This window comes from Hylobates moloch, unplaced genomic scaffold (assembly GCF_009828535.3).
Source record: "Hylobates moloch isolate HMO894 unplaced genomic scaffold, HMol_V3 SCAFFOLD_6, whole genome shotgun sequence".
Lineage (NCBI taxonomy): Eukaryota > Metazoa > Chordata > Mammalia > Primates > Hylobatidae > Hylobates > Hylobates moloch.
The window spans coordinates 68,063,079-68,076,549 of record NW_026652281.1 but is presented as its reverse complement, the minus strand read 5'-3'; positions in this window follow the sequence as shown (position 1 = coordinate 68,076,549).

Here is a 13,471-nt window from a genome sequence, read left to right as displayed (position 1 = left end):
GATGTGGATGGGGAGCTCGGTAACTGCCCTGGCTCCCTTTAGCTTACAGATCTTTGTTAAGGTTCTTTAACAGCTTGCCCCTAATTCTGCTAAAATAAGAGCCACCTCTCTAGCCCCTTCCCCACCTAAACAATGACAGAACTTCTTCCCTCAGCCTTTCTTCTGTATCTCTGAGAATACCCCAGTGACGGTGGCAGGAGGTTGCAGCACACATAACTCATGCCACTGCTTGCCCTTCCCTAGCCCGCTCTGCTGGCCTCCTGATCACCTAGATGATGCTGTCTGGAGCTCCCGCTCCAGAGCTCCCGCCAACCTGCTAAAGCTCTGGGATGGCGCTACACCACCTGTGACCTCTAGTTGACCTTGGGCCATCTCTCCTCCCTTCTCCAGCTGCTTACAAGCCCTTGATGTCCCTGCTCATCCCAGGTCTCTCTGGCTGGAGGGGAAAGAACTCAGCCTTCTGTACCCTGCCCTTCCGTGTGTTTCATTTTGTGTGTGGATGGTGGAGGTGGGAAGGTGCAGGCCAGCAGCGGCCTTCCTTCTGTGGGCCCACTCTGGGGTTACAGTTTGTTCTGTTTCTCCCTATACTCCTCCCGTCCAGTGCATGTAAGCCCCGGGGGTGCTGGATCAGAATGGTTCACATAGTGGGTGCTGTGCTCAGATGTGTGGCTGTTTTTTTGGTCCTGCTATTGAGTGACTCTCCAGGGCTCCTTCTCCTTTCTCAGTTAAAGGGAAGTTTCTCTCCCAGGGCTCCATGGTGTACATGTCTGTATATGAAAACCCACAGACTCCGGGAACCACAGAATCAGGAAGTGCGGCTTGAGGGAGTGAGGTGGCATTTCCTCACAGACACTGGGTGTCCAAATTCCAGGGGTAGTCAGGGGAGGTGTATGTGTGTGGAGTGCTGGCTGGATAATATTTTGAGCTAGCTAGCTATTGTGATTTTATCCATTTTATTCCTGTTTTTTCTCTTGCCCTCCTGCCCCGGCCCCCACCCCCCACCTCCCATTCAAGTAGATAATAACTGACTCTGTGCTCAGGCCTCACAGAAGGTTTGTAGCAAGGCACAAAACAAAGACTTTGCTTCTAAGCTTTGGAAACAAAAGCCTAAGCCCTTAGCAGAAGAGGATTCAATGGAAAAAAAAACAAAAACAAAAAACAAAAGACAGATTGTCCTGAAGAAACATGGAAGGAAAGAAGCAATTTCCCCAAACTAGAAAGAGATCCCATTTGGTTAACAGGAGGTGAAGGCAGAGGTGACAGAGAGACGGATGGGGCTCCAGGAGCACAGAGCCAAGCACTGTTTCCTGGGAGAGTGATGTCAGCATGACTCAAAGGCGGCCTCAGCAGAGATGCTTGGGGACCCCGGAGCCACAGCACAGAGTGACTAGGCCTGAGGGGTCAGGCCGGCCAGGCAAGGGCAAGGCTGTCTCAGGGATCTGTAGACAGAGAAGCGAGGACCAGGTGGGCCTCACCCCAGAGGCCTTGGCACTGCATAAGCTCCAGAAACACTGGCATTAATAACCATGGGCAAGGGACTCCTGGGAAGACAGAGGTTATACATTTTTTGTTTATTTTTTATTTTTTTCTGCCAGCCAGAAGAAATAAGAGCTTGGCATTATAAATTAAGTTGTTACAGAAAACAAAAGAAAACTCGTAAACCTTGTGTTTGTGGACTGGGATTCATGCCCTCTGTCACCTGCCCTTGTACCCCTTGTGTTCACTCAGAAAGGGAGAAGAGAGCCTGTGCTCATACTCTATCCTGGGCATTTGGCTAGCCTCAAGCCTTCTGTTCTGGACCCAGGAATAGGTAGCCTTGACCATGAATGCTTTGTATTACACTTTCTTTTCCATTTCAATAATGATTCAACAAAACAGTTTTAAATGAAAAGCATTCGGTAAATATTGTTCAGTTTTTCCAGGACCTTAAACTTCAGAGGGATGCCACAAAATCATCTTCAGATAAGTTTATGGTGCTTGTAAGGCTGAGAAAACAAGAGTCCTTAAGAAAAGCTCTAATTAAACATTGTAGAGCATTGTATTTCCTGCCTTGTAATTGTGATAGATGGTATGGCTTTGTTTTTAAACAACACCTCATCTTTAAAATGAGTCTGCTGAGAAACCTAGCATTTTTTTTTTCAGAATATGTCCGCTGTGTATATTAAATTGACTAAACATTTAGAAGAAGAAGCACAAATCAGACTCAGGAGAGTCTGTTGCAAAGTGTAAGTAGGAGAGAGGAGATGTTACCAATACTGAAAATACACTAAAATTCTGATGAAAGTACCAGATTCAATCCCATGCAAGCCTCTTAGGAACACTCAAACTGTTGAAAATAAAATGGAAAAAAGTGATTACACACTGGCACCAGCATCTAATTGTTTAATGAACATTACATGGCCTGGATCCTATTACTAATGTTTCTCTTCTTTGACATATGTCCACTGATGAAGGAAAGTTCTTTTTGGGTTGCAAAGTGGCTTTCAGAAGTTGGACGCTCTGAAAGATAACAAACAGGCAACATCTTTTACTTCTTGCTCACAAGTAAATTTCTGGCAGTTTTTGACAGGTCATAAACACACACGAAATGCTAAACTTAGTGGGTTGTTAGATGCTTTCCTTAAAGTTGAAAAACATTTTTAAAATAAATTTCCTTATGTCTACTTTTTTCCATATTCTCAACTCTGACATTCAAATGCACTTCACGAACCGACATGTAATAACATTTGAAAACCAAATTTGGAAAACCTTCACGAATTCAGACTTCACTCTTAGAGAATTTTCAAAGCATTCTTGAGACAAGCAAATCGAGGCTGTGAATAAGATTACTGAGAATGATGCTTACTTAAGAGAAATATTCATGTTTGTTAGATATTCACAAGCAGTTAATTACATTTGGGGTTGTGCTTGTTTAGGTCCTTTTGTGAGAGCACTGACATTGGTTAGAACTTTCTAGAAAAGCTTTCATCCATTGGTTTCTGTGACTTCACTCTTCCTTGTATTTCCAATGGGCTCCCTGGATGCATCTTCTCAAGCTCTTTTGTGGCCTCTTCTTCCTCACCCAGCTACTTCAAAGGTGGAGTTACTTAGGGTTCTGTCCATAAACCTCTTCTTTTCTCACTCCACAAACTCACCCAAAGGTTTGAATTAATTATATACAGATAATGCTCATGTTTATGTCTCCAGCCTCAATCTCTTCCTTGAGCTCCCTCATGTGTATCCTGTCTTAGTGGGTGACTCCACTATCTATTGCTAGTCTAAGCCTTAAACCTGGAATTTATGCTTAATTCCTCTTTCCCTTCCCATCATCATCCTAAATATCACTTTAACCATCCACCCTGTCTCTTCCCACTGTTGTCAACTTATTCCTGCCATCATCATTTCTTGTCCAAATTTCTATAGCAATCTCTTAACTGATCCATCTGCTTCTAAAACCTTTCTCCTGCTAAGACCACAGAAATTTTTCTAGAATGCAAATCTGAACGTGTCACTCCTCTGCTAAAAACCTTGTTCAGGGCCGGGCATGATGGCTCATGCCTGTAATCTCAGCACTTTGGGAAGCTGAGACGGGTGGATCACCTGAGGTCAGGAGTTCGAGACCAGCCTGGCAACATGGTGAAACCCCGTCTCTACTAAAAATACCAAAAAAAAAAAAAAAAAAAAAAATTGCCAGGCACGGTGGTGGGCGCCTGTAATCCCAGCCACTTGGGAGGCTGAGGCAGGAGAATTGCTTGAACCCAGGAGGTGGAGGTTGCAGTGAGCCGAGATCGCGCCATTGCACTCCAACCTAGGCGACAGAGTGAGACTCTGTCTCAACAACAACAACAACAACAACAACAATATATTCAGGACTCCCATTGCCCTCAATATAAAGCCCACACTTTGCTTAGGCTGACAAGGGCCTTCACGATGGAGACCACATTCCACCCTCAGCATAACCCGTGCACACCAGACTGAATGCACTGTTTGTATTTTCTGTTCCATCTGCTTAGAATGCCATCCCCCTCATCTCCACTCTCCCCTGGACCTATAAAGCTTTCTTCCATCTAAGATATCACCTCCCCTGGGAAACTTCTCAGCCTTCCCAAGATTGAATAAGGGACCTCTCCTATGTGCTTCTATAGTATTTACATCCTGTATTACCTATATTACAGCACTCAACAATCTGAATTTCAGCAGCAGCTTTACTCATCAGTTTTCTCCAGATGATTGTAAAAACCTTCAAGGAGAGATGTATCTTCCTCATCATATCTCCAATAATCAGCTCATTCTAGATTCTCAAAAAACATTTGACAGATAGATGAATGCAGTTACTTTAAAGATCTGTTTCTCAGTTTCCTGATTCTAAATTCTGAACAGGGAGAATCTAATTTGTCCAGCTTGGGTCAGTTTCCATCCCTGGAAACTCAATGAGCTGAGCTAGGGGTGTGAGAGTATGGATGGAATCTCTTAGAAAGAAGTGTGGGGTTAGAAGCAATGGGTGGCATGCATAACCGAATTATACAATGTTCTTCACTGAAACAATAAAACTGCATTTTAGTTTTTAAAAGTCATATGTTATATATTCTTCATTAATTCATGAGCCTCCTTTCATTAGTTCATTATAAAACGGTATCACTGTACCTTCATTTTAATACATAAAATAAAAATTATACAGTCACTTTTTACTTATTATTAAGGACTCATTCATCCAACTGTTCACAAATATTACTAAGTACCTACTATGTGCGAAGCTCTGTGCTAGGGACTCGGTAGATAGCAGAAAATAAAATCAAATCCCTGCTGTCATGGTGCTTACTTTAAAAAATGTAAAACACAGATGTAGCATTTTAAATTAGAAAACTTAATATGAAAGAAGACAATATGATGCTCTGCAGAAAATAACTGGGGGGATGTGATTCAGTTATGAGAGCCAATGAAGGATTCCCAGTCGGGGAAAAAATGACATTAAAGCTAAGATCTGGCTTCTCTGGGAAGAATGCCTGGGATTGGAGAGTTGGGGGAGGACAAGGACAGAACTGGAGATCCCTGTGGAGTTATTATGATAGTTGCAGCAAAAGACTATGATGCCTATGACTGTTGATGAATTCAGGAGATTTTGGGAGCCGGAACTGATTGTACTTTGATTGTTTCTATGTAGCGTGAATTAAAGGGTGGTGCTAAGAATAACAGTTGGGGTACAGGTTAAGCACATGAACTCTGAAGCTAGATTGTCTGATTTTAAATCCCAGTTCCATTAGTAAGCTAGGTGACCTTGGGCAAATTACGTCACCTTATTGTGCCTTGGTTTCCTCATCTAAAAAGTGGGTGATAAAAATAGTAGCTACCTTGAAGATTGGTTGTGAGGATTAAACAAGTTAACATGCATAAAACATTTCAAACATTGCCTGCATGTCGGTTTACTTACAAACTGAAAAAGAGAGGTAAGTTTCCATGCTTCTGGCTTGAGCAATGGAGCGATACAGGTGACATTTATTGAGATGCGAAAGACTAGCAGAAAAAGAGACTTTGATGGACTGAAGATCAGAGTTTAGCCTTAGATACAGGCTTGAGATTGCTCAGACCTCTTGGACATCTCTCTTTGGGCAAGAGTCTGATTTCAGAAGAGATCCCTGGGGCTGGAGATGTCAATCTGTAAGACTTCCAAATACAGGCAACATTTGAAGCCCAGGGAATGGAAAAGACAAGCAAGGAAGAGTGTGTAGAGTGAGCAAAGTGTGAATACAGGGCCAAGGACTGACCATGAGAGTTCTGAAAGCCAAGTAGAGAATGAGGGGCCAACTACTGGTTTATGCGCAGTGCTTTTATACACATGCATTAGACAAGTGGAAATAGAATATCTGGTATAATTTGAATATAAGGAATATTAAAACAAAGGACATCCTTGTATTTCTATTTTAATGGAGCTTAAAACTCTAATTTTCTGTTTAGCCCTGTTACATTGATTTTGTGGCTTCTCCTATCCCTCACTGGAATCTCTGATCCAAAGATTTAAAAGAAAGTCTGGAGAATTTGGAGATATGAGTAGTTTCATGGCTAGATCTTCAATGGTGAAGACAGAAGGTGGGGCATAAACTAGAACCAGGTGATGAAATGTCTTATAAGCTATCATAGGAGTTTGAACCTGATAACAATAAGGAGCCATTCAAAGTGTTAAGCAACAGTGAAGCATGATTATTTCGTATTTGAGAAAGATCCCTGTTGAACAAGGTAGAAAATGCATTGAAAAGGAACAAATCCAGAAGCTGAGAGGCCAATGGTGCATCTGTAACAGTAACCCAGGAAAGAAAAGGCAAGACAAAGGCAAAGAAAAGACAAACCAGGACTGTGGGGGAGGCCAACGGTTCCAATTCAAGTAATGACCACAGCAAAAAACAGATAGGATGAGGTGATTGACTAGTTAGAGAAGGTAAGAGAGAGGATGACGCCATGGCCTCTGCTTTTGTTCAGACTATTCTGTGCCTTTAAAATATTACATTTTTCCTAATCCATCCTTATGCTCCATGCAGCACCCTCAATGTCTTCTGTAGGGATAACCCTTTAATTTTCAAATATGTTCTCATCCTGTCTCCTGATGAATGCATGCAGTCATTAATTAGCTCAAGTGGAAAATAAAGATGCAGACTTACTTCATATGCACTCTAGGTCCCAGGCCTGGGTAGAAAAAAAAATCTATTACCTAAACCACAGAAGCTAAAATCCTCCACAAAGAAGAAAATACCCCAGTGATTGACTTGGTCTCCACATCACCTGGCTTAACTAAGTACAGAAGTATTAATATGCTAGACCCTATTCATTAAAATAATTTAGCTCATCATTGTGAGAGAAAGCCCATGTTTCAAACAGCAGTATTTTTGTAATAAATAAGAAGTCCCTCAACAAACCCTGTTAAACCCCACGTGGATTTCTGTTAATGGGGAAGATTTCCCAGTGACCTAGCTTAACACTGCTGCTGCACATTAATTTGCTTTCCAGCTATACATAAATAAATAAGTGGCTGCCTCCTTGATGTGAGATGGAGGACCCAGGGGAAGGCATTTTTACCTCTAGGTGTCTTCCCCAGACTTCTTATGCTGTTTACAATTATCATATTCATCATTTTTTTCTTCTCCCTCTTCCCAATTTCTTTCTTCCTAGTCTCTCTTGAACCTATTCCTATCAGACTTATGCCCCCACCATTCCATCAAAACTGCTTGTCAAGGTCACCAGTGATCTCCATTTTGCTAAATCCAATGGTCAGGCATCAGTCCTCATTTAACATGATCCATCAACTGCATTCAGTGCAGCAAATCACTACCTCTTCCTTGACACACATTCTTCATTTGGCATCAAGAATAACACATTATTTCCATTTTTTCCTACGTCATTGGGCTTAGCCTTCCTTGCTGGTGTTCTCTATGGTCTCTTAGTGTTCAGAATACCCCAGGGCTCAGTTCCTAGTCCTCTTCTCTATAACTTAAACCCTTGATCATCTCAACCAGTCTCATGGTATTAAATAACACTTTATCCTGACAACTCTTCAATTAGTACCTCCTGGTCTCCAGCCTTACTCAGCATCTCCACTTGGGTGTTTAATAGACACCTCAAACTCAATGTGTCAAAAATGGAACTCCTCATCTCCCTTCAAAAACTGTTCTACTCATAGCCTTCCTTATCTCAGTTGATGGCAACTTGATTAAGCCAGTGCTCATGCCAAAAATCTTGAAGTCATCTTTCTCTCTTTCTCTCACAATCCACATCTAATCTTGTTGATTGTGTCTGCAAGGTACACCCAGAATCCATTCTCTTCCTACCTTTCCCCTGCTACCATCCTGATCCACCAACTCTCAGCTCAAAGTCACTACAATATACTCCCAGCTTCTCTTCCTGCTTATACACCCTTGTCTAGCACCAGCACCATAGCTCAAGTAATCCTTCTTAAAAAGTAATCAGTGGCATCACTTCTTTACTCAAAAACTGCAGTGACACAGGGTAAAAGCCAAAGCCTTACAAATGCCTTCAAGCTCCTGCCCGGTCTGCTCCCTCCCCTGAGTTTCAACCTCATCTCGTGCTCTCCCCTGCTCACTCTGCTCCTGACCACTGGCCTCCTTGCTGTTTCTCAGACATGCCAGAGAAGTTCTATCTATGCCCTCTGCCTTGAATGCTGTTGGATACTAGAGGCCAGCCCCACACTTCTTTCATGGCTTTGTTCAAATGCCATCTTCCCAATGCCACCTATCCTGCCATATTTCATACTGTCACTTGCCCCAGCCCCAGTGGTCCCAGCCTCCTTGCCCTGCTTTACTTTTTTGTTTTTCCATAGCACATATCACTTCCTACTATGTGATGCAATCTGCTTATTTATTAGGTTCACTTTCAACTGTCATCCCTGGTGGAGTCTAAGAACTACAAAGGCAGAGGTCTTTGTTTTGTTCACTGATGTATCCTGAGCACCAAGAACAGTGCCTGGAACATAGGAGGCACACAGTAAATGCTTATTGAATTAATGGAAGATTGTTTTAGGCTTCAATCACAAGGGGCTCCTAGTATAAGGCAAATATTATTGGACAGGTGATACACTCAGCTTCAGGTTTCCAATCTGAGCCATTAACATATCTTATAAGTTTGAACGAACTACAAGTGAGATGTCTTTGATCCATTTCCTTTCTAGCTCACTCCTTCAACACATTTTTCATCCCAGTGCTCTGGTCCTCTCCTCAGGATGGGGAATGGATACAGTCAATAGTGTCTGCTCAGGGTTTATCCTCCCTAGAGTAATTTGGTCTTCTTTCTCCTTATCCCCATGAAATCTGAACTGTGATCCGATTTCTCAAGGCCTTGAAACTAAAAAAAATGAGAACTAGTGACTCCATTGTAAGAAATATCGCAGATTGTAAATTAAGCCAATGCTGCTGTTAAACCAGATTTAGCTCATTGACATCTAGAGGAAATACAAACGATCGCCAAAACTTTATAGCAAGAGAGAAGGATACGGTATAGTGGGAAACCCAAGCAAAGGGCTGGGTTGGGAGCTCTATGTTACTAGAGGCTAACATGAATGTCCCAGAGGAGTGAGAAAGAGGGGCACGACTGGAAGGAACAGATCATGGGGCACACGTCTTATTTTTGCCTAAGGTGGACAACTGGGCGAACTCACCAAAGGTTTTGTGAGCCCCCCATCATGCTGCTGGCACCTACGATAGCCGGGTGGAGGCTTCTCCAAGAATTCTAAGAAATACCCATGGAATGAGAAACGCCCAGGCAGATATGTGGCGAGTGCTATCTCCCACTGGAGCTCTTCTGGAGACCCTGGGCCACTTCCACAATGCTTTCTACACTGAGAACACTCTACACTCTCACTCTACACTGAGAACACTCATTAGGATCAACTAGAGGCAGGTTGAGTTTTTATTTCACTAAGAACCCAAGCTCTTGTGCATAATGAATCCTCAAAAAACTCTAATTTCTTTCCCAGCACTGAATTAATCTTGGTCAAAAAGAAATCAACATGATAAATACTAGGCACATAGTGGGCATTTGACATCCTTCTTCCCATGTCTCTCGTTTTCCTCTAGTACCCGCCCTACCTTTGAGATGGCAATTTTCCATATCTGCTTCTTTCATGGCATATCTGTATTTCTTCGTATTTGGCCCCAGATGTCAGATTGGCTTGCGTTACTCCAGGCTGAATCATTTGATTTCCTGTCCATGTTCCTAACCTTTCCAGATCCTCTTGTATCATTTCTCAGTCATTCCCACTGTTTACAATACCTCTCAATTTAAAGCCATCTGCAAATCTCATTAACAAACCACTGACTCCTGCTCCCTCACGATCACAGGACATGTTGAATGAAACAAGACCTGACAGCAATCCTCTCCTCTCCATTTCAGGCACCACTTCTCTGGGTTACTTTAACTTATTATCATTTTTATATTATATTGTTATTGCACATGTACTCCCAGTCTAGGCATATCTAGTATGTGAAAATCAGGATTCATCATTTTTTGAAATTAAGTTATTCACAGGCTGGGCGCAGTGGCTCATGCCTGTAATCCCAGAACTTTGGGAGGCCGAGGAGGATGGGTCATTTGGGGCCAGGAGTTCCAGACCAGCCCGGCCAACACGGTGAAACCCCATCTTTACTAAAAATACAAAAAGTAGCCAGGTGTGGTGGCCCACGCCTGTGGTCCCAGCTACTTGGGAGGCTGAGGCACGAGAATCATTTGAACCTGTGTGGTGGAGGTTACAGTGAGCTGAGATCTTGCCACTGCAGTCTAGCCTGGGTGACAGAGCAAGACCCGTCTCAAAAAAAAAAAAAAAAAAGTTATTCACCCTAGAAAAACTTAATTATATTAATCCCTTTACTAGTGACTTTTCCTAGTACAGTTAAAATACTTTGCTTACAAAGTAATAATTACCCAACTTTTCAAGGCTGGTTACAGCCTTGAATATGGGTGTTTAACACCCTTTAGCTACATCTGTCTGTAAGAAATTTTTTCCTAGTAGAGTTTTTGAATAAGATTCAAATTCTTCCACACCAATATTAGTAAGCATCTGAGGAACACACCAGTTTTCTCACTGGTTATTGACTGGATCTTGTCTTCAACTTTTCTCACCGCTTTTCCTGATATACTCAAAATATTTCCAAATCTCACTATTCTTCCTTCCTTAAAACTTTTTGTGTCCCTTCTACATGCCAAGCACTGTGCTCAGTGCTGGGGTACAATAAAGAAAAGAGTCTCCATCCTCTGGAGCTGTTAATCCAAGAAAAAACATAAAGGGAAATAGTACTTTTGAGTACCTGCCATATTCTGGACCTGCAATGTGTATAATCTCTTTTAGATCCCACAGAAACCCCATCTGATAGCTGAGAAGACAGGAGTTCAGAGAAGTTAATTAATTTGCCTGTGATGCAGAATACAAATAGACAATTTACAGAAGAAATACAAATGGACGATAGACATATGGAAAAAATACTCAACCATACAGTTATTAACTGGTTTATTAAGTAAATAAAATGCTACTTTTTTACCTATCAAGGTGGTAAAGAGAAAAATAATACTCTACACTGGTGGGGTTGCAGTAATACAGGCTCTCTTGCATAGGGCTGCAGGGAACAAAAGGGGCATAATATGTAACAAGGACCACTGTAAGAGGAACTCACCTTAATGTCCATCGCAAGGGAATGAAATAAACAATGTTACATCCATCCAATGAAATTGTACATAGCCACTAAAAATCATATAGAATATGTAATGACCTAGAAAGATTTACCAAATATTAAATGAAAAAGGCATATTACAGAATAGTAGATACTACTGGATGACAATATATACAGGATTGTGTGTGTGTGAGTGTGGAGAAAATAAAAGACTGGAAGAATGGATAATATGTTAACAGGGGTTATTCGTAAAAGATGGGACAGAGTTCTTTCTATTGGTATCTTCTACATTTCAATTATTTAAAAAACCCAAACATAAAAATGTTCATACATTCAGATCTTGTTATGCAACTATATTGCAACAAACAGCAATGCAGACTAAGAGTCAAGTAACTTGCTCAGAACCACCCATCTGGTATATTATGTTAAGTCTTGCTTTCTAAGTCTGAAATCCATTTTCTTTCTACAACCTACTCATTCAGCTCCATAACCCCAATTATATCCTAACTAGAGTAATCCCTTGATGACCTTTCTAGTTTCTAGACTTTTTATCACGAGATAAATTTCTCCCACCAAAATGGTTTGTTGTTCTAAAATCTCTAAGCTGGCACTCTTTCTGCATTAAGCAACTCTTTATTTTTTCAAAGCCCGCTTGCTGGCAGGTCATCCTGATTTTCATCATCTGCTTTTGTTCTGCGAAACCTGACAAGGGCTTACGAGGTCTTCAGCATCTCTCAACAGCGAACATTGGTATTTGGGTTTGAACAATTCTTCATTGAGTAGGGCTGTTAGCCCTGGCCAGCTTAAATGCCTTCAGGGCTTCACTGTGACAACAGAACTGCCACCACACATTTCTAAACACATCCCAAGGGTGGGCAATTGAGAACCACCCTATGATCGGCCACAGCTAACCCTCTGACCTCATCTTTCGCTACTCCCTGGCTCTCTGGCTCCATTCCAGCCACACTGGGCTCCTTGCTGCCCTTCTCATAAGCCCACAAAGGCAGGGATTTGGTGGTGGGGAATGGGGTGGGGGGGTGTTCCTTTCATCTGTACAACCAGTTCCTGTATTCAATTCCCTCTCTTTTAAGCACTTGATTTGCTTTTGATCCCTTTTAAATTTGATTCAGCTTCCCCAACTGTAAATGAACTAACTAATGAAACTAATCACTGATTCCACATGTTCCCAAGCTGTGCACCTCTACCGCAGGGTCCCAGGGTCTTCCAAGGTCTGAACTGAAAACTGCGTCTGCATTTCCTTTTAGCTTCTATGTTTTGGGAAGGTATCTCTATACTATCTCTTTGGGACAGAAGAGAAAAACTACATGGATGCAAATCAGTCATATGCATTTAAATTATGTGCATCTCTCTCATATTTTTAGTTCCTTGAGGGCAGTCTTTGTAACCTTCTCTTTATATTCTCTCCAAATAAATGAGTGCCTGGAAATCACAGGTACTCAAGACCTCCACAGGAGCCTCCTCCCTGAGAGATTAGGTGGCTGGAATGTGATTAGACACGTGGGCATCTCCAGGCTTCCATACAGCAGTCATTATTGAGTGATAGATGTCAGTCTTGGCATGAACGTGATTTGCAAGGCTCCAAAACCAGAGATTGGATTAAATTTGCTTAAATTTCCATTAGGCTGTGTGTGTTCCTTATTTTTTCCTTTCTTTTTGGTCTTTTTCCTCTTAATTTCTACATCTGCTGTACACACTCTCCACTCCCTACCGTTTTCTAAACCATTTTAGCAGTAGTCAACCCTGTGAATTGGATGTCATATGCAATACAAAATGTAAATCATGTTCATTAGAAGAAAAACGCAATTTCCCCCCTCATGGAGAAAACTGCGACAACACATATCAGAAGGGGCACAATATGACAGTCTTCAAATAAGTCAGTGTGCTTCCTGCATTTAAAACTGAAATCTGTTTGGTCTTAATCGTGATATTTGCAAAGTGTCATGCTTTCTTCTACACCGAAAGATTTCTTAGCTTCTTCAAAATGTGAATTTGTGAGCGGACTACTTTCTCCAAACCAGGATCTGGGGAACCAATCCTAATTGTATTTATACATGTTAAAGTTCCCCTGTTATTTCCACTCACTCAAAATGCAGGATAAATATAATAGCTTCTCTTCCACTTGGAAAAGCACAAGCTTTGGAGCCCTGAGTTGGCTGCACTGGAAATTAGAAATGTCTTTGATGAGGCACAGCTGTCTTCATTTCTTAGTCACAAATGTCTAAAGCATTCCAGGAGGCTGACTCATATACCTGGAGAGGGATCATGGTTTCTCATTCTTTCTCCTGAAGCCCTTGTCTGGTCAAGAAGAG